This window comes from Rhinolophus ferrumequinum, chromosome 12, assembly GCF_004115265.2.
Source record: "Rhinolophus ferrumequinum isolate MPI-CBG mRhiFer1 chromosome 12, mRhiFer1_v1.p, whole genome shotgun sequence".
Taxonomy (NCBI): Eukaryota; Metazoa; Chordata; class Mammalia; order Chiroptera; family Rhinolophidae; genus Rhinolophus; species Rhinolophus ferrumequinum.
The window spans coordinates 24,559,402-24,578,683 of NC_046295.1; positions in this window are offsets into that span (position 1 = coordinate 24,559,402).

Here is a 19,282-nt window from a genome sequence, read left to right on the forward strand (position 1 = left end):
TGTTCCATATAAATTTTAGGATTACTTGTTCTAGGTCTGTGAAAAATGTCATTGGTAATTTGATGGGGATTGAGTTGAATCTATATATTGCCTTAGGTCGTATGGAAATTTCAACTATATTCTTCCTATCCATGAGCATGGCATATGTTTCCATTTATTTGTATCTTCTTTAATTTCTTTCTTCAATATCTTATAATTTTCTGAGAACAGATCTTGTGCTTCCTTGGTTAAATGTATTCCTAACTATTTTATTGTTTTTGAAGCAATTGTAAATGGGATTGTTTTCTTAATTTCTCCTTCTGATAGTTTGTTATTGGTGTATACAAATGCAACTGATTTCCAAATATTAATTTTGTATCCTGATACTTTACTAAATTCATTCATCAGTTCTAAATGTTTTTTAGTGGAATCTTTTCATTAGGGATATCAGCCTGTAGTTTTCTGTTTTTGTAGTATCTTTGTTTGATTTGTGGATCAGGATGATAGTGGCCTTGTAAAATGAGGTTAGGAGCCTTCCCTCCTTCTGGATGTTTTGGAATAGTTTGAGCAGAATATGTGATAATTGTTTTTTAAATGTTTGCTAAAATTTACCTGTGAAGCCGTCTGGTCCAAGGCTTTTGTTTGTTGGGAGCTCATTGATTACTGATTCAATTTCATTGGTAGTAATTGGTCTGTTCAGATTTTCTGTTTCTTCTTGATTCAGCCTTGCAAGATTGTATGCCCTAGGAATTCACCCATTTCTTCCAGATTCTTTAATTTGTTGGCACATAGTTACTTGTAGTATTTTATTATTTATTTATTTATTTGTATTTCTGTGGTATCTGTCGTCACTTCTTTTTCATTTCTGATTTTATTAATTTGGGTCCTGTCTTTCTTGATGAGTCTGGCTAATGGTTTGTCAATTTTGTTTATCCTTTCAAAAAACCATTTCCTGGTTTATGAAGAATACTTTGTCCCTATAGAAATAATAAAAAGGTTTTAAAAGAACTGAACAATTTTATTCTAAAGTTTCTGTAAAAAATAAACAACAATAGCTAGAAAATGCTGTAAATGACAAGTAATGAGAGGGTACCAACTTATCTGTTATTGAAACCTATTATAAATATACAATAATTAAAAAAGCATAGTTCTGGGATATGAACATAGGTTAATCAGTAAGGAAATCTATAAACCCAAATACATTAAGCCCGAATACATATGTAAAAAAGGGAGCACTTAAAATTGTGGAATAACTGATAGATGATGCTGAGACAACTAGGTAGCCAACTCACATGGAAGGAAATTTATCTGGCTGTTAAACATATATAAAAAAATGAGCAACTTCACTTATAATGAGAGAAATGCATAGTAAAACTATAATAAAATATCATTTTTTTAATCTATAAACCTAGCAAAAGTGAAAACATTCGCAAGGGTATTAAGAATCAACATTCTCTTGGAAATGTCAGTGGGTCCAACTTTTTTGGGCAATTTATTCAAATTCATCGAAATTTAATTTAAACATACCCTTTGACATAGTAATTCGATTTCTGGGCACGTATTAGAATGATATCTTTGGAAAGTATACAAGAACCTTGCTATTTCCAGTAAGAAAAAGTATGTTTCTGGGGGCAAGGGAGTGAATGAGATTAGTTTTTTTTCTTTTATATATTTTTTTCATTCTCAGATTATACATTTGCATATTCATGCATTACCAATTCAAAAACAAAACCACCTGAGCCAAATAAATGAATCTTCTATTATTTCATTTTTAGTCAAATACAAATTTATAATGTACAATTTCAGTTTTACATTTTATTTCTTTTTTTCCTATAAAGTCTAATTTTTTTTTTCAGGTCAGGTTTTGAATTATGCTAAGGGTATTTTTGCCATTGTCATTTTTGTTTTGTATTAGTTATTAATTATGAATTTAGCTGAAAGTCTTTTAAATTTATTTCTTGATTAATTTATAAGCAAATTGTGGGCAGTTCCCCTCTTCTATGTACTAATAGCCATTATCACTGGCAAAACAACAGCAAAAATTAAAGAATATCTTCAGCTTCAAAATGGTGAGGTCAGCCTATCCGATTGAAGTGACCTTTCCCTTTAAGATAACTTTGAATATTGTTATGAAAGTTATCTAAATAATATTTTCTTTCTTCCCAAGGGCTTTTGCATAACTATTTTCCTTTATGTTCTGTATGTAAAAAGTAGTCTTGGCATAGATGAAGACAGATCATATTGAACAAACTACCACTTCCTTGATTAAAGTATATCAGTGCTTGCAAGTCTCAGAAATCTGGTGGCATCCAATGTCTCTGAGTCAACCAGATCCTAAGTGGTAGTCCAGCTAGGTGACTAATATTAAGTCCTCATCTGCAACCCTGAAAATGAGAGACGTTCTTGTTTCTAATATTTGAAGAAAACATCAACGATTAGAAAGGTTGATATAAATAATCATATAGACATTTATAAGGTTTAATTAAACTGGGCATTTCCCCCAGTTTTTATAGATCTAGAATAGAGCTGAAATAATTCATTAGGTCCATGGAAAATTAGGAAATGGACCTGTCAAAAGAATTAATTGTTTCAATTATCAAGCATTTATTGAGTACCTACTTTACACCAGGCTGTAGGCTACACAGGCATTGAATTTACAGAGATAAATAAGACATGTCTCTGCTTATCAAGGGACCCTGGCATTTATTTAATCCCTGTATTTTCCTTTTGCATTGCCAGGTAGGTGGATGGAAATGCATGTGGTTCTTTGTTAGATGTTTCACATAGAGCTCTAAGACAAAGACTTCAGCTTTAGAGAGCAGCTTAAGAAAAAAAATTAAAAAATAAACCAGCAAATGGTGACATTCACTCTTAGAGTTCCCTCTGTATCCTGTGCCATTAAGATGCCAACTGCTTGCTAATTGTTCTATATTATCTGTAAGCTGCTAGAAACATTTTAAATGGCATGCTTTTTGTTGTTGTTGTTGTTGTTGTTGTTGTAATTTAGGGGGCAATGACTGCCATCTATTTCTTTGTACTTTGGAAAGTTTCTTTCTGAGCCTACACAGTGTTTGGCTGGCATGCAGGGACCTGAGGAAGCTTAGCAGAAACCTGGTCCCATAAAACATAATCCTGCCACACCCTGAAATGGATAGATGGCTGGCTATGTTATGCCAGTGTGCACACGGGGACGGGTAAGTGGAAGACTTGTCAGCCAGAATTGTGAAAGGTGCTACCACACAGCCAGTCATTTCCACTGAAGAAGAAAGCCACCACCTGCCAAGGGCAAACATGAATGGCCATGCAAATCACGTTTTTCTTCTGTCAAAGTGTATTCTGAGCACCGAGAGTAGAGACTAAAGCAAAGTAGAAGTAGCAGCCAGTAAATTTTTCCCTGCCTAATGGCGTATCTGTTTTGATACTCCAGTTCAAGATTTTTCTGTATCAGAGATAGATAGCTTATTTTCAAGGAACTCCAAAGCAAAAGTTCAAAGATGGTTTAAAAAAAATGACTGTAGCTTATGTTGGCCTGATAACTTGAACTCTGTGACAGACAGAGCATATGAAAATTATCAGGCTTTAAACTAAAAGGAACTCTTGCCTCACATGTTCCCATTGCTCCATGTAGATTCTCATGGAAAGATGAGGGCAACTGGGCTAGCATTAGTGAAAATAAAGAATAAAGTTAGGTCATTTATGAATCTGGAATAGTTTTAGTTTGCTTGGCATTGATCTCATCTTAAATCATCTCCCCAAATATCCACACTTTTCTTTTTTGATTAAAAACAGAATACAAAAATTGTTTTATCTACAATTCTATAATTGTTCTCTAAACAGAGAACTGTTTAGGAGGACTAGTTTCCTAGCAATGTGTGACCTTTCTAACTATATCTGTTACTATGCCTTGCAGCCAGCCCCCAGTTATCTTTCGTTCGAACCAAGCCATTACTCTGTTTCTTAACTATTGTTCTTGATTCTTTCCCAGGTTTACCAAATAGAGCATAATCTTAATGATACTTGTGTCCTCGTCTGTTATGGATGCTCTTGGTGCTTCATCCAGACCCTCTTTACCAGACCAATGCCTGCATACTCTGGTCTCTGAAAATGTTCATTGTTAACTTACAGCTGTCCCTTTTCTGTAGAATCACCCTTGGCTAAATGGGAGCCTCTGCAGCTTAGGATGTACCCCATTACCAACCTACAGTCACAGTCAGTGACTAAGGGAGTAGAAAAGTCAGCCATTGTCTCAAGATAGGCCAATTCAGCAGTAAAATCCATGCTTCAGAGCTCCCTGTGGGACTAGGCTGAAGTGGAGCTCCAACTGGGACCGTATACATGTTTAGCATTGTTCTCCTGCCTTATCCTGATGCTTTCATTCCTCTTTCCTGAGAACACTAACACAAGAATCCCTGTCTCAGGCTGTGCCTCACGGGAACCTGAATCACCTTTATTGTAAACAGTTATGACAGGTAGGTAGGTGTCCGGAGGTAATAGTGGGATAAGAGAGGGCTTAGCACATAATTTACTCTAATAAGTGTTTGCTAAGTGAATGGCTCTTCTAGGTTTGATGCTTACATTGCAAGTAGCATAGCTATCACCAACAGATCTATTTCCCAAGCTGGGCCAGGCTTCCTGGTTTACTCCTGCTTTGGAAATAAAATGACTAGGAAAATTTCATAAGGCTTGTTGCTGACCAGAAAGAAATTGATGATTGTTAATGATATTAATTCATCAACATGGATTATTAAGTGCCAGCTCTTCTCAGCATGTCACTAAGTACCCTGGTCTGTGGTAGGTTTGATGAAAAAAGGTACCTTTCATCTTAGAAATGAAATAAATCTTGTTATCTCAATGTGGAGACAGAATTGATTCAAATGAAACAATTAGAGAAATTACAAGACAGTATGTAATCACATGCAAAATGTACTTTATAGGTTATAAGTTCCAAAGGAGTTTAGAGACATAAAACATCAACGTGGGCGTGTAAGAGTTAGGCAAGTCTTCTTGGAGGAATGTGTGTGTGTGGGAGAGACAGACAGAAGAGGCCATTCCAAGTGGAAGAAGTGGTGAGAACAAAGGTGTGGAGATAGTCAGGAGGATACCAGTGTTTGCCAGGATAAAGAAAAGTTCCCGAGTTGTGTCCTCTTCATAATCCCATCCCACTTCCCAATTTCCACTTACGACTCATTCCTTATTCATTCACCAAATACTTTTGGAGCACCTGCTTTGTTCCAGGAACTGCAGTATATCTTAGGGATGTGATAGTGAACACAATACCCATCCTTGCTCTCAAGGAAATGCCAGTCTCCAGATAGATATAGACTGGTAAATGGGCAATTATAATACAGGGTTGTTCGGGTGCTTTAAGGGTGAGTGTAGGGTATTATGAAAGAACAAAGGAGAGGCATGTAACCTACTCTTGGGAAGGTCAAGAAAAGGCTTCCTGAGGAAGTGACATATAATTTGAGACTTAAAGTATGGTTGGAATTTAGCCATGTGAAGGATGATGCAAGGGAAACATTTCTAGAGATGAAAGAAGGCACGGAGCTTTGAGGCAAGATGAGTGGTGCAGGGCGACTGATGTGTGTGTGGATAAAGACACAGAATGATCAAAAAACAGAGGCCAGATCAGGAACCACTGTGTCATTAAGCAAAGAAGTACAGACTTCATCTTAAGGGTCCCGATAGCCATTGATAGGCTTACGTATTAAAAGGACATGATTATATTATTATTTCTGATACATTGCTTTAGCTGGAGTAGTTTGAATATATTGGAAAAGACCAAACAAGAAGCCAGATGGACACATTAAGAAGCTGAGTTATTATACTCCTGGTAAATGATGGTGGGAACCGAGAGAAGTGGAGTGAAGCACAACATAAATTGGTGTTTTATTTGTATCGAGAGAAGAAAATAAGGATAGTCAAGGATAATACTGAAAAAAGTAGCTTTAGCACATCGTGGGGGTGATGGTGTTTTAATCAAGTTAGGGGATATGAGAAGATCAAGATTGGGGAAAATATGATTATTCAGGTCTGGACATACTGAGTTTCAGAATCCTAGGGATATTCAAATGGAGATGTTGAATAGATAGATCTGGAAGTTAGAAGATAATTTTTTGGAGGTGGGGGTACAGATTTAGGTTTTCTATGAACCACTCAATTTACTCTCATCCTGCTTTGTTTAATGGTATCACTACCCTCCCAATTGCCTAGGCTAGAAACTCTTATTTTCCTAAGGGGTCAATCAATGCATGGACTTCATGGGATTAATGAACTTGTATGAAATTGTATGCAACTTTTTGAGTATGAGTGAATATGTGCATTTTCCTGGGACTTTTTCTGGGTTTTTCAACAGGTTTCTTGACTACCTCCTATCCTAACATACACACAAAATGATTAAGAATCAGTGAATTAGAACTTTACTCTGTTTTCTTTATATTTAATCATGAGTCAAACTCTTCAGTTATATCTATGAAGTAATATTTTTATTGCTCACCTTTTCTCATTGCTGGTCTCCTAAGTGAGGTCCTCACCCCTTACAATTTTAACTATTTTTACCGGGATACCTCAACTTCCCAATATGTGTAACTAGATATATATTTTTTTTATCTAAATTGCTACTATACTAAGTTGAGCCCCCATCCCTATAGGTAGCAGAAAACCTTATCCGTATCAACCCCTTCTAAGAATCATCAGCTTAGTTTGTTGATTTTTGCAGTCCAATTATTGAAATCTCAGACTCACTTTGATTGAAAGCACCTTATCTTTAATAAGTACACATTCATTCTGCTGGTGAGGGCAGGGTGTGTCAGGAAGGTAAAGGTGAATGAAAGGAATTCACTCATGTGATTGCCAGCATATTGAAAGTGGCAAGCTGGCGATCCTTGCCTCTCAGTCAGCTGATGCCTTACCTGGTCTAATCCCTGGGTGTTGGGAACCAGCCTCTGGTTGTATAATGTGGCATCTTAGGTGGTCTTAGATGCCCACCCAGCACTCTTACAGGGCTAGTGCAGCTTCCCGTCCTCACTCTTGCTGGGTGGCTCTCTGTGTCCTTACACCAGCCTGTCATTCATCAGTATGGGTAGCTAGTTGATGCCTAGTCCTCTATGGTGACTTCAGTTAAATCTACGGGAAACTTGGAATCCTTGCTGTGTCTGCCTCAGTCTGTGTGAAACTGGGAGAGGGTGGGAAGCAACCTTAATATCGTCTGACTCACTATCTCATTGTGTTCTAGGATGTAACATCCAAGGTGTTTGGTGGCATCCAGGCACAGCAAAGTTTCATAACAGTCTTCCCTTCCTGGTAATGCTTTCAAATTTCATGAGTGGTTCTTTAGGGGACACCTGGCTTAGTTGGGCAGGGAGAAATAAGCACAAATGCCCCCGTGCACCACTCCCCCCCCCACACACACACGGGAAGATGAAGAGGGTAAATACTGATTTGCAATCTTGGCTCTCCCAAAAAGATAACTTATCTTCCCCTCTCTACCCACTTAATGGGGGTTGTTTTACTGATTCTTCTGAAAGACCTCCTTGTTAGTAAGTCCTAAGTCACAGATGTCTGGCATGATTGTTTTTCAGCTGCAAGTTGCCTCCAGTTGGTAACTACAGTACGAAGGGGTCTCAGTGCATATCACAACTTTATGTTGCTAATCTCTTCATTGGTAGCCATGGTACAATGTCTTGTCTCTCCCATACATCCTTCCTCATATTTTCAACTTCATTGACTCCCCAAGGTCAAAACAAATGCCTTCAGACTGGTCTCTAAGGTCTTTTAAAAATCTGACCCAGTGTATCTTTGTAGTCTCAACTCCTACCATGAGCTCACTAAATAATATGGGCATTAATCAAACAGGTCTTGTCCGGTTATCTTGACTTATCACATCTCCATGGTGTTGCTCATGCCAGGTCATCTGCCTGCAATATACTTTCTTTAATTTTGGTTGAAGAAACTGTTTATTCTTTAGGTCAACTTCACATGTCATCTTCTCCATAATATCCTACCCATTCCTTCAATAGGAATTAATCCCCTCTATGCCACTGGCAGCATGCTTTTACTTACATGTTTGTGCTTCATTATACTGAGAGATTGTAAGAAATTATAAAGTGAATCTGTACATTGTTCCTCACCTTGCCACCACTAGCCTAGCACGGTGCCTTGAACATAGCAAATGTTCAACAGTTCAGTTAGACTGAAATGATAGGTAAGGTGGAGTCAGATTATGGGAGGAGCCATAAATGACCTAGTTCAGTTGGTCTCTGGGAGAAGAGGCACATGTTTCTCAGGGTTGTTCATTTTTGCAATTTATAAAAAGTGCTCCTATTGCAATGGCTTAGTAAAATATCCACCAAAGCAAAACACGAAAACAAGAAACCCAATTCACCAATCATGACTGTCTGATGGATAGGGTCCTCTCTGCTTGTCAGTATCTGGAGGGTAAACTAAAACCATGTTCTTGGATCTAAAACCCAATCAACAAGTGGGGACGTGGAGTCTGAAAGAAGATAAAACATGGGTGTCCCTCAGAAATCAGTACCGTGCCAGGTTCCAGCGTGAAGTCAGCTGGGGGATCACCAATTTCAGTCATGCAGTGGTTAAGGTGGGTAAAACGAGGAGATCAGGGCCAAATACTGGAAGGGGAACAAAGTCCATATGGATGTCACTTGGCAGGTTGTACACGCTGCATCATACAGCCATGTGGCCAATGCCATCAGGAATCTGAGCATCTGGGCTCTGACAGAGCAGAGCTTCTGGATAAACTTGATCTTCAAGGGTGGCCTCAGACAGAGGGTTTCAAAGAGGCCTCAGGAACCTCTGAGCAACACTCGAAGATTTTGGCTGAACTAAAAAGCCCTGATTTATATGAATAAAGGCTTGGATGTTCTTTAAACAGCTCACTTCACATGTCTAAACCCTCTAACCAATGAGACTATTGTAGATGTATAGTGCTCTAAATATATTTGGAAGATTATCTTGACACACCTAAATTTAATTTGGTTTGCCAAATTTTTGAGAGCCAGATCTAATAATGTCCATGCATTACCCAGTCTAGAAATACGAACTCACATATAATTTCAGCCCCCTCCCACACTAATACCCCTTTCCTATCAGGTATACACACACCTGCCCTCACAGGACCACTCCCTGCTAACCCATCTATACCTGCAAACAGCAGCACAGGCTCATGCAAATACATCTCCATCATATCTTGGAATTGTAAACCCTTTCCTCTCTGTCCAGCCTATCCTGAATCATGCAGCTGTTCTAGGTCATTCTCTTACCCACCAGCTACAATCTAGGTGGAACAGCTGTGGTCAGAAGCTTGGCCAGGACTGTCTGCCAAGACAGGGTTAGAGGTGGCTGAGTGAGCAGCTCTCGAGTGTAGCTGTGGAATGTAGGTGGAGCCACAGGAGAAGGGGCACAGCTGATGCCACTTCAAGAAGAAGGTGGGAAGCTCTGCTCCCTTCCCAGTGAGATGACTGAAGGCAGCTGTGTGCTGCTGATGCAAGGAAAATGAGATTGTAGAGCTTAGCTTCAGAAGGAGCAGCTGCTGTGGTCTGGAGGGCGCCTCCAGGCCGTCCCGAGTGTGGGCCTTGCTCCAAAGCCCGCGTCTAATGGTAGGAGCTGATTGGCTCTCCCATCTCTTTGGTAGGACTTTGGTCAGACAGCTTTGGCAGTTTGTTGAGTTTTTTTGTAGTTGAGGGCCAGCATGTGATCAAGCGTGTGACAGTACACATTTCTTCATGCAGACACGTTTCTTGTGCACATCGAGACAGTTGCTACTGGGAATAATTTTAAAGATTTCTGACCAGCAGGAAGAGCTGAATTAGCATAGTCAGGTAAATGCTGCTGATGTCCTCAGAGACTCACCTTGTCTATGAAGCTATTGCTCTTACTCTCATTGAGAAGCAAGATCACTCAGTTAATGGGAGACTATTCTACAGTCACTATAGTCTTCTTGCTCAGGATTACTTATTCCAGGACAAGTGGGACCATGGACTCCATTCTTTTTAGAAACACTTGATGTTTGGGAGCGTTTAAGTCAGGCTACAGCAAAATCCAGACTGCTATTTAAATACTAACTTCACTTCCAAGTGCCAAGATGTCTGTCTTTAATGCAAAGGTGCACAGAGATTATTTTAAAAAGACTAAATTAATCAGTGCTTTCCACTACTTTCACACCCCCATCCTAACTGTGCAGTGTATAATTTCCTCCCTTTCCTACATGATCTTTTGTCAGACAGGCCTCCATTAAACTGCTCTATACCTAACAATCTTCCCCTTGCAGTGTCCCAGGTGACCAGTTACCACCAATACCATATTTCACCCACAGTAAGACCGGGTCTTATTTTGCTCCAAAAGACGCATTTTAGGGCTTATGTTCAGGGGATGTCATCCTGAGAAATCATGCGAGGGCTTATTTTCCGGTTAGGTTTTTTTTGTTTGTTTGTTTGAGGAAACACTGTAGCAATGTGATAACTGCAGAAGGGCCTATGGCTGCAGAAAGACCCAGGCTTAGTAATTACAAACCAACTGCTGGGTTCTCCTATTTGTCTTTAGCACACATGTCCCCAATTTTGAGACCCTTCATACTCTTTCCTTCATCCTATCCTATACGCTAGCTGACCTGCTCCCTCTCTTGTATTTAGCCACCATAATTGGACACGTCTTTGATTTCATTCCTTTTGGCCATCTCCTCAGCAACAGCTGCCTTCTCAGCTTGACTTCAATCTCCATATTCACTATGGATAAATCCATAAACTGAATGCATCTGCCCCCAGCAGCTGGAAATCCTAGTCTCCCACCATGTGCTTCCCTCCTTGGGCAGGGAGTGAGTGACAGCTTAAAATTTAATATTTGGATTGAAAAAGTGCTGCTTTCTTTTAGTGGTTCCTATCAAAAACCTTCTCTAAATGTGGTTTTTAGAGGACAGCACTTAAATGTAAGAATTCCTTCTAAAGAACGAATGACTACTAGGTGGTTAATCAAACTTATTACTTTCTGAAAGAAGTATTTCAGAAGCAAGGGCCTTTTTTTTCTGATTTTCCTGAGACATAAGAAGACCTTTTTCCATGTTCCCAATCTCTAAGGCATGACTTCTTTGGTCTTGTGATATCAGCATTTCTATTCCTTGACATCCTCCACGGGACATCTGTTCTTCTAAGGACTGATTCGTAACCCTCTGTATAACTGTGCTCCTTGGCTTCTTCTTCAAGGTGAAACTTGCATCTTTTCTTAGCACCAAACCTGGGAATGTGGTCTCCTTCACTAGCCTGCCCTCTCATATCTCTACCTTATCAATGCATTAGATTGGTGGGCCATGTAATGAGGACTTTCCTTCTCTCCAGCACATTCTGCCTAGTTCATCGTCAGTGTTTGTTCATAGAGCAAGGGCATTTGCACAAAATTATCAATGTTCATAAGAAACATTTATCTTAGGCCACTTTTTCTTTCTGCATAAACCCATAAATAAAGTGTGTAAGGAACCATTGTTCTTGCTCCTTTATTGGAGATCTGAGATAATTATGATAATTATATCTTATCTTGCCATATACTTTCTACATATCTCTTCATTGTCACCTTTAGCTCTCTAAGATGGTAATTACTTGCCCTATATAATGGTGGAAGAAACTGAGGGTTAGATACATTAAATAATTTGCCTGAAGTCATGTAGCCAGCAAATGGTTGTTTTAGAGTTCAGATCCAAGTCTAATGCCAATTTCGCTGCTCCTCCCACTAACCAGTCTGACTCTGAATGATGTATTGTAATGAATAAATCTTGATGTTTTTCTCTCCTCAATGTTGAAGGCCATCTTAGTGACTAATGGGGACTTTGTTCCTCATTTACAACATTCCTCACAGATTGTAAAGTAGGGACCCTTGAGGTTGGCATGACCTCATATGACCGACCAGCTGGTTCACCTCAGCTCTCAGCTTCTTCCTGCTGGTCACTAATAAGTGAGATAAACCTGCCTTATGTGCCGCAATTGTTATCACATCTACATTTTCCAAAGAATTGAAGATGTACTTCTCTTTGTTGCAAGGGACTAATTATTTATCTTATAAACAGAGTAGGTTTGACATGAGAAAAGTTTGCTCCCTGTCCATGGACAGAGCATAAGCTTCAGATATTGAGCTGGGAAAATGTGCTAGTCCCTGAACTACAGATTCCCAATTTGTGAATTTGTAAAGCTTTATAATAAATACTATGACGGTTGTTACTTAGCAGCAGCTGATATCATGTGCCAGTTTTACATATATTATTTTTCATTTTCTAAGGCAAACCACAGCTGTTTTATCCTTCACGATCACACCTGCGGACCTAAAACCAGTTTAAAAAAAAGAAACCAACGGGATAGCAGATGTTTTGAAATTGGAACAGTTATGTGATTGGACAGGGGGAAAAAAAAAAACAGAAAACGATTCCACTATTTCTTTATCTGTACAAATGCCAGAAAGTAACTCCTTTTTTTACTGTGACACAAAAGGCTAGCTAGCCATCCTGACTTTTTCTGTTTCCTCTCATCTAGAGGGCAGTTTTGACACTTTATTTACATAAAAGATGATGGGTTTTATTCCAGTCCTGAGATTCAACTCACCTTTAATAAATTTTCCACAGTATTCCTGACTCACTGGTATAAAATGAAGGAACGCTTTTAAGTCATATGAGGGCACCACATTTGCTCATGCAAAAATGTGTTAGTCTGATAGGAAAGTTAATTAAGCAATAAGACGTGACATGACATGAATTATTGTGTAATAACTCATGCCTTCGGCATAGCTAGGCACAAACCTGAAGGCCAAGTACCCCTACAGTATCTAGGCATGAGTTATGCTACAATAACTCATGCCCTGGAGTTTTCCAACAAAGCAGAGGGGGAAAAACCAAGGACAAAAATTGATCTCTAGCAAGCAAGAGAGAATGAAATGGGGTCATTGTTTAGAATTACACATTCTTCCATTAAAGCAATACATTTACGGCAAGAATTTGAAGATGACGTTCATTGGGATTCTTCTTATCATTTCTCATAGCTTTGAGAAAACACCACAAACTTTCAACGTAGAGCTTGGTATAACATGCTAAAGAAAATGCTTTGCCAGAAGTGTGGGCTCTTGAAAATTCAGCAAGTGCAGTGGATTCTTTTTGACTCAAAGGGGGAAATAACTCTTAACTTTTGAAATGTCATCTTCTGTCCTCAGATATTTGGGTAGATAAATGTCCTAAGAATTAGAAGCATGAGTCACGAGAGACAGAAATCCAGTTACCCAAGGCATCTGAATCATTAAAACACCATTTCCCTTGCCATATCACACATGAAATTGGAGTTGGGTTTGGAGTCAGAACTAAGGCATTGAGGAAAACTGATTCTCCAGGCTTTGATTTGACCTAAAGAACTAAGACAACCCATGTAAGAGCCACAACATAAAGATTTAAATAAATGAGCTCATGCAGTATCATATACAAAAAGTGGGCACACAATTAGATCCACAAAGAGATTTTCCTGCTGCTTTTCTTCTCTTTTATGGCGATATTGGTATAATGAATGATGATGTTACCTGACAAGTCCCAATTAGTGGTATGGTCCTGTTAATCTCACAGCTGGGTAGCTTGACAGCCAATCAGAGTGTTCTATAAAAATCCAGTTTCATGAAAAAAACATCTACAAAGGAAGCAGCAGCATTTTCCTCCACTTAAATGTTGACATGTAGAACTGATTGAGATTGACAAGATGTCCTGTCCATCCTCCCTCGACTCAAGCTGCACGTAAAACAGCTTTACCTCTTCCCTTTTTCTCCTTCTTTAACCTCCAGCCACAGCCTGCACAGAGATGAGCAGTTCAGCAAATCTGCGACTTCAAATCTTACAAGTTTGCTGGTAAAATTCCAAAATTCATTGTCAGACCATGCCTCCCTCCATACGACTAACATATGGTATTAACAAATTTTATCAACACTGTATAAAGGGAACAGCTCCAGAATGTGTTTCTGTTATTCTTACAGTTACTCTGTTGGCTTTCAGCATGGCACTGATATTGCCTCTCTTTGGTCCTGTTTGAAATGCTGATTTTAACATTTATTTCTTGTCTTAAAAGGCCTCATTGTGGAATTTTTACTTTATTTGGTAAGTTGCAAGTTAGGCTCTTTTTGAGCAGGTGGAGATCTCAAAATTTCCTATTCATCTTACAAAATTTTACAGTGTACTTGGTGAACAAATTTTTTGTGACTGGAAAGAGTATTTTTGATGAACAAAGATGGTCTAGAGCAGGAGTTAGCAAAATTTTTCTGTAAGGGGCCAAATGATATATTTTCAGCATTGTAGTCCTGTCGCAACTACACAACTCTGCCATCATAGCACAAAAGTAGCCATAGACAAAATGTAAAAGAGTGAGTTTGCCTGTGTTCCAATAAAACTTTACTTACAAAATAGATAGTGGGCTGAACTGGACCAACAGGCCATAGTTTGACAACCCATGGTGCAGAATAGTCCAAGGGAAATAGACCAATCTGCTGATTCTGTTCTTTTACTTTAGATCATGGATTCTCAAGAGCTGAAAGGATACGAAAATAGGAATGTTAGCACATGGCAATGCAATGGTATAGTGAAAAAAATTTGTAGTTGGATAGGTGAATTGGAGTTGGATGAGTGAATTGTAGTCCAGCCACTTTCTCCTTGTGTGACTTTGACAGAGTTCCCAAATTTCTGTGAGTTGAGTTGTGCTTTCTTCATCCTTAAAAGGGCAATCATAATCTCCATTTCAGATGCTGTTAGATTTCCATACACCTCTGTCCTTCCCTTCTTCTTGAGCTCACAGCTAAACTACATTACCCAGCCTCCCTTGCAGGGAGGAGCTTCCTTGTGATTTAGTTCTCATGAACAGAATGTGTAGGGAGGATGTGTGCTAGTTCTTGTCTAGTCCTGCTTCATCTACACTCTTCATTCTGCTGGCGACAACCTGGCCATGGTGGTACAGCTTCAGTTTACACACAAGAACAATCCAATACAGGATTTTGAGAAATAAGAGGGAAGGAGACTTGTTACTGAATGGCTACTTGGAGCAGTTCTGCCTGATGAAACACTCATTAGACTGTTTTGTTAGAGAAAAATAGCATTGTTCTTGAAGTTGCTTATTGTAGTGTTTTCTTATGTTAGCAACTTAGCATAAAGTAAACAATGCAATATCTAACTTGCAAGATTACTATGAAGATGTAAAATAATTCATCTAAAGTGCTTGACATTCAATAGGCATTCAATAAAGATAGCTTTTGCCTGTTTTTTTTTTTTTTTATTCAGGTAGGCAATGGTAAAATTGGTTGAGATGAAGGTTCAGCCCTTGGCAAGGAGTGATCTGCTAGTTTGGCAGGCAGATGGCTGCCTTCTAGCTTGGGACTCCATCTTCTCTATCACTGAATGGAGGCTTGTTTGGGAAGGCATGGCATTGTGCCAGGTGGGCAAAAATGAGTGAGAATATCAGCCACTTAGTCTGGAGGGTAGGAAAAGAGAGAGATAGAGGAAGTTTCCACAAGGTAGCTGCACAGATGTGTGTGTGTGCGTATGTACATGTATGTGCACATACAGGACTGTAGTTTATTTTTGTGTTTAGAAGACAGAGAAAAGCACTCGACTATTCCCAGGGAAGTTTTTTTTCAAATACCTCTTCACTTCTGAAAAAAATTTTTTTCAATAAATTTCTTCGGAATGTATTTTCTTTGGTGATGAAGGTGTGATTATAGTATGTAATAATCTTTATGAAAAATTTTACCATATAAATAATACACTAAAATTAAGAGTTCATAAAATTAAAAAACAGAAACAAGAATAAAAACACTTTTCACTACCCAGAATAAAATCAGAGTAAATATGTTGATGTATACTATTACAGTCATAGATTACAAAATGGTCATAGCGTATATATAGTTTGGTTTCCTGAATTTAATATAAGCCTTTCCCGTGTCATTACAATTCTTTTAACACATTTTCTCTGATTATATAATGAATATATCATAATTTATGAAGACATGCTTCTAAGGTTGTTTCTAATTTTTCTTTAGTATGAAAACTATTATACATAAATATATATCATAGGACTAATATAAAAACCTAATAACCATCTCATATTCATTTTTCTTTGTAAGAATAATGTTTGCAAAATATAAAGATAATTATGTCATCCTCCAACTTAAAAATCTCTTAAAGGCCACTTCTTGCTTTTCTAATAGAAATCGACATTGTTGTCATAACCTGTAAGACTCTTCCCGAGCTGATCTTTGCTGACATTTTTAGCCCCATTCTCTGTTTCCCTAGATCTTTCATTCTCGTCTGTTTATTCTTGCATTTACCTAGATATGCCGTACTCTCCCCTAGAGAGCCTCACTTATGTTTTCTGTCTGGAAGGCTCCCTACCCCACCCAACTTTATCTCTTCAGTTAATTTTTTTAAAGGACATTTCACTTATTTTTCCCAGTTTTATTGAGATACAATAGACATGTAACAATTTATATGTTTAAGGTGTACAACATAATGATTTGCTATATGTATATATTGCAAATTTATTACCACAATAAGTTTAGTTAACATCTATCATCTCACATAGTTACAATTTTTTTCTTGTGTTGATAACTTTTAACATCTTATTCTTTCAAATATGTAATACAGTATTGTTAACTATACTCATCATGTTGTACATTATTATATGCCCAGAACTTATTTATGTAATAGAACAGTATGTAAACATAAAAATAGACATGTAGACTAATGGAATAGAATCAAAGGCCTAGAAATAAACCCATGCATATAAGAAAGGTGAGACAATTAAGTTCACGAGTTTTCCACCTTGTAAGTGCATGGTGGAAAGTTCGCGAATTTAATTTTCCAATCTTTCATATGGTCAACTAATATTTGACAAGGGAGCCAGGAATACTCACTGGAGAAAAGATAGTTTCTTCAATAAATTGTACTTGGGAAATTGGATATTCACAAAAATGAAACAAGTCCCCTATCTTACACCACTCACAAAAATTAATGTGACATAGATTGAAGATTTAAGATTTTTAAGTAAGATCAGAAACTATAAAACTCCTTGAAGAAAAGCATAGGGAAAAATTCCTTGATATCAGTCTTGGTATTGATTTATTTGGTTTTAATACCTAAAGCACAAGCAACAAAATAAGAAAATAAACAAGTGGGACTACATCAAACTAAAAAACTTCTGCACAGCAAATGAAATGCTCAATAAAATGAAAAGGGAATCTAAGGAATGGGAAAAATATGTGCAAACCACATATTTGATAAGAGGTTAATAGCCAAAATATATAAGGCACTCATATAATCCAATAGCAAAAATAAAAAAAATGCAAATAATTCAATAAAAAAAATGGGCAGATGATCTGAATAGCCACTTTTTCAAATGAGGGTATTCAAACAACCAATAGTTACGTGAAAAGGTGCTCAACATCTCTAATCATCAGGGAAATGCAAATCAAAATCACAATGAAATATCACTTCATGCCTGTTAGAATGGCTAGCATCAAAAAGACAAGAGATTACAAATGCTAATGAGGATGTAAAGAAAAGGGAACTCTTATGCACTATTGGTGGCAATGTAAATTTGGTACAGCCAATATAAAAAACAGTATGGAGGTTTCTCAAAATATTGAAATTAGAACTATCATATGGTCTAGCAATTCCACTTCTGGGTACGCATCTAAAGGAAATGCAATCACTATCCCAAAGAGATATCTGTATCAGCATATCATTGCAGCATTATTTACGGTAGTCTAGACATGGAAAGAACCTGAGTGTCTATTGACAAATGAATGGATAAAGAAAAGGTGATATAGACACACAATGGAATATGATTCAGCCATAAAAACAGAAAAAAATCCTGCCATTTATGACAGCATGGATGCACTTTGAGGGCATTATGCTAAGTGGAAAAAGTCAACAGAGAAAGACAGATAGACACTGTATGATCTCACATACATGTGGAATCTAAAACAAAACCAAACAAGAAACTTAGAGTAACAGATCAGCTTTGTGATTGCCACAGGTAGGGGATGGAAGAATTGGATGAAGGTTATCAAAAGGTACAAACTTCCAACTACAGCTTATTCTTTATCATTTCTGCTCAAATAGCTTCACCTTATGAACTCTTCCTTCACTGCAGTCATACAGCACTGTATAGCTTTCATTTCTAACATGTATCACAATTTTGATGGGAATATGTGATTATTGGAAGTCTTGCCCAACTAGACTGTAAATACACAGAAGAAGAAATATATATGCTGGGGGCCAAAATAATATATATGAGTGGACACTTTGGTAAACATTGTTAAAGCAGTAGTTCACTGTAATCAGAAGTATCTGGACGCTGATGGTAACCACTTTGAGCACCTCTTGTAATTGTGGAAATAAAACGTGATTTATATTCATCTTTTATTGTTGATATATATTGAATATTACAATTTTAATACAGTATTCCTTTCTTAAAATGTATATACATTTTTTGGCCCCTCTGTATAGCTTTCTGAACAACTATATTTCATTACCTAAAATTAAGACTTCTAATACAATAATAACACCAACATGATAAAGGTACAAAATAATTATATATATATATATGATTTTAATTTTAACTTTTTGGAAAATGTAATGTGACACTATTACTATTATTATTTATTTATTTTAAGGAGGGAGCAGCTCACAGTGGCCCATGCAGGGATCGAACCAGCAACCATGATATTATTAGTACCATGCTCTAACCAACTGAGCTAACTAGCCACCCCTTAATTTTAATTTTTTTCAGTTACAGTTAACATTAAAAATATGTTAGTTTCAGTCGTATGCCATAGTGGTTAGACATTTATATAAATTACAAAGCGTTTGCCTGATAAGTACCCACTTGGTACCGTGCATGGTTATTACATATTATTGACCATATTCCCTATTTAATACTTCTCTTTGACTATTTTGTAACTACCAATTTGTATTTCTTAATCTTTTCAACTTTTTCACCCCCCCCCCCACCTGACCTCCCATCAGCAACCATCAGCTTGTTCTCTGCCTCTATGAGTCTGTTTCTGTTTTGTTTGTTCATTTTGTTTTTTTGTGCCAGTCTTCGCAGGGCTTCTTCTTTAGATCCTTAGTTTTAGGACTTCTGTTCAGCTAGTCTTCAGATGGTTCTCCAGGTTGATTTTTCTATACTGTAGTTACAATTTTGATGTAGTTATAAGAGGAGGCAAGCACAGCATTTACCCACATCGCCCTCTTGTCTAGAACTCCCTTTATATTTTTGGTCACTAGTAA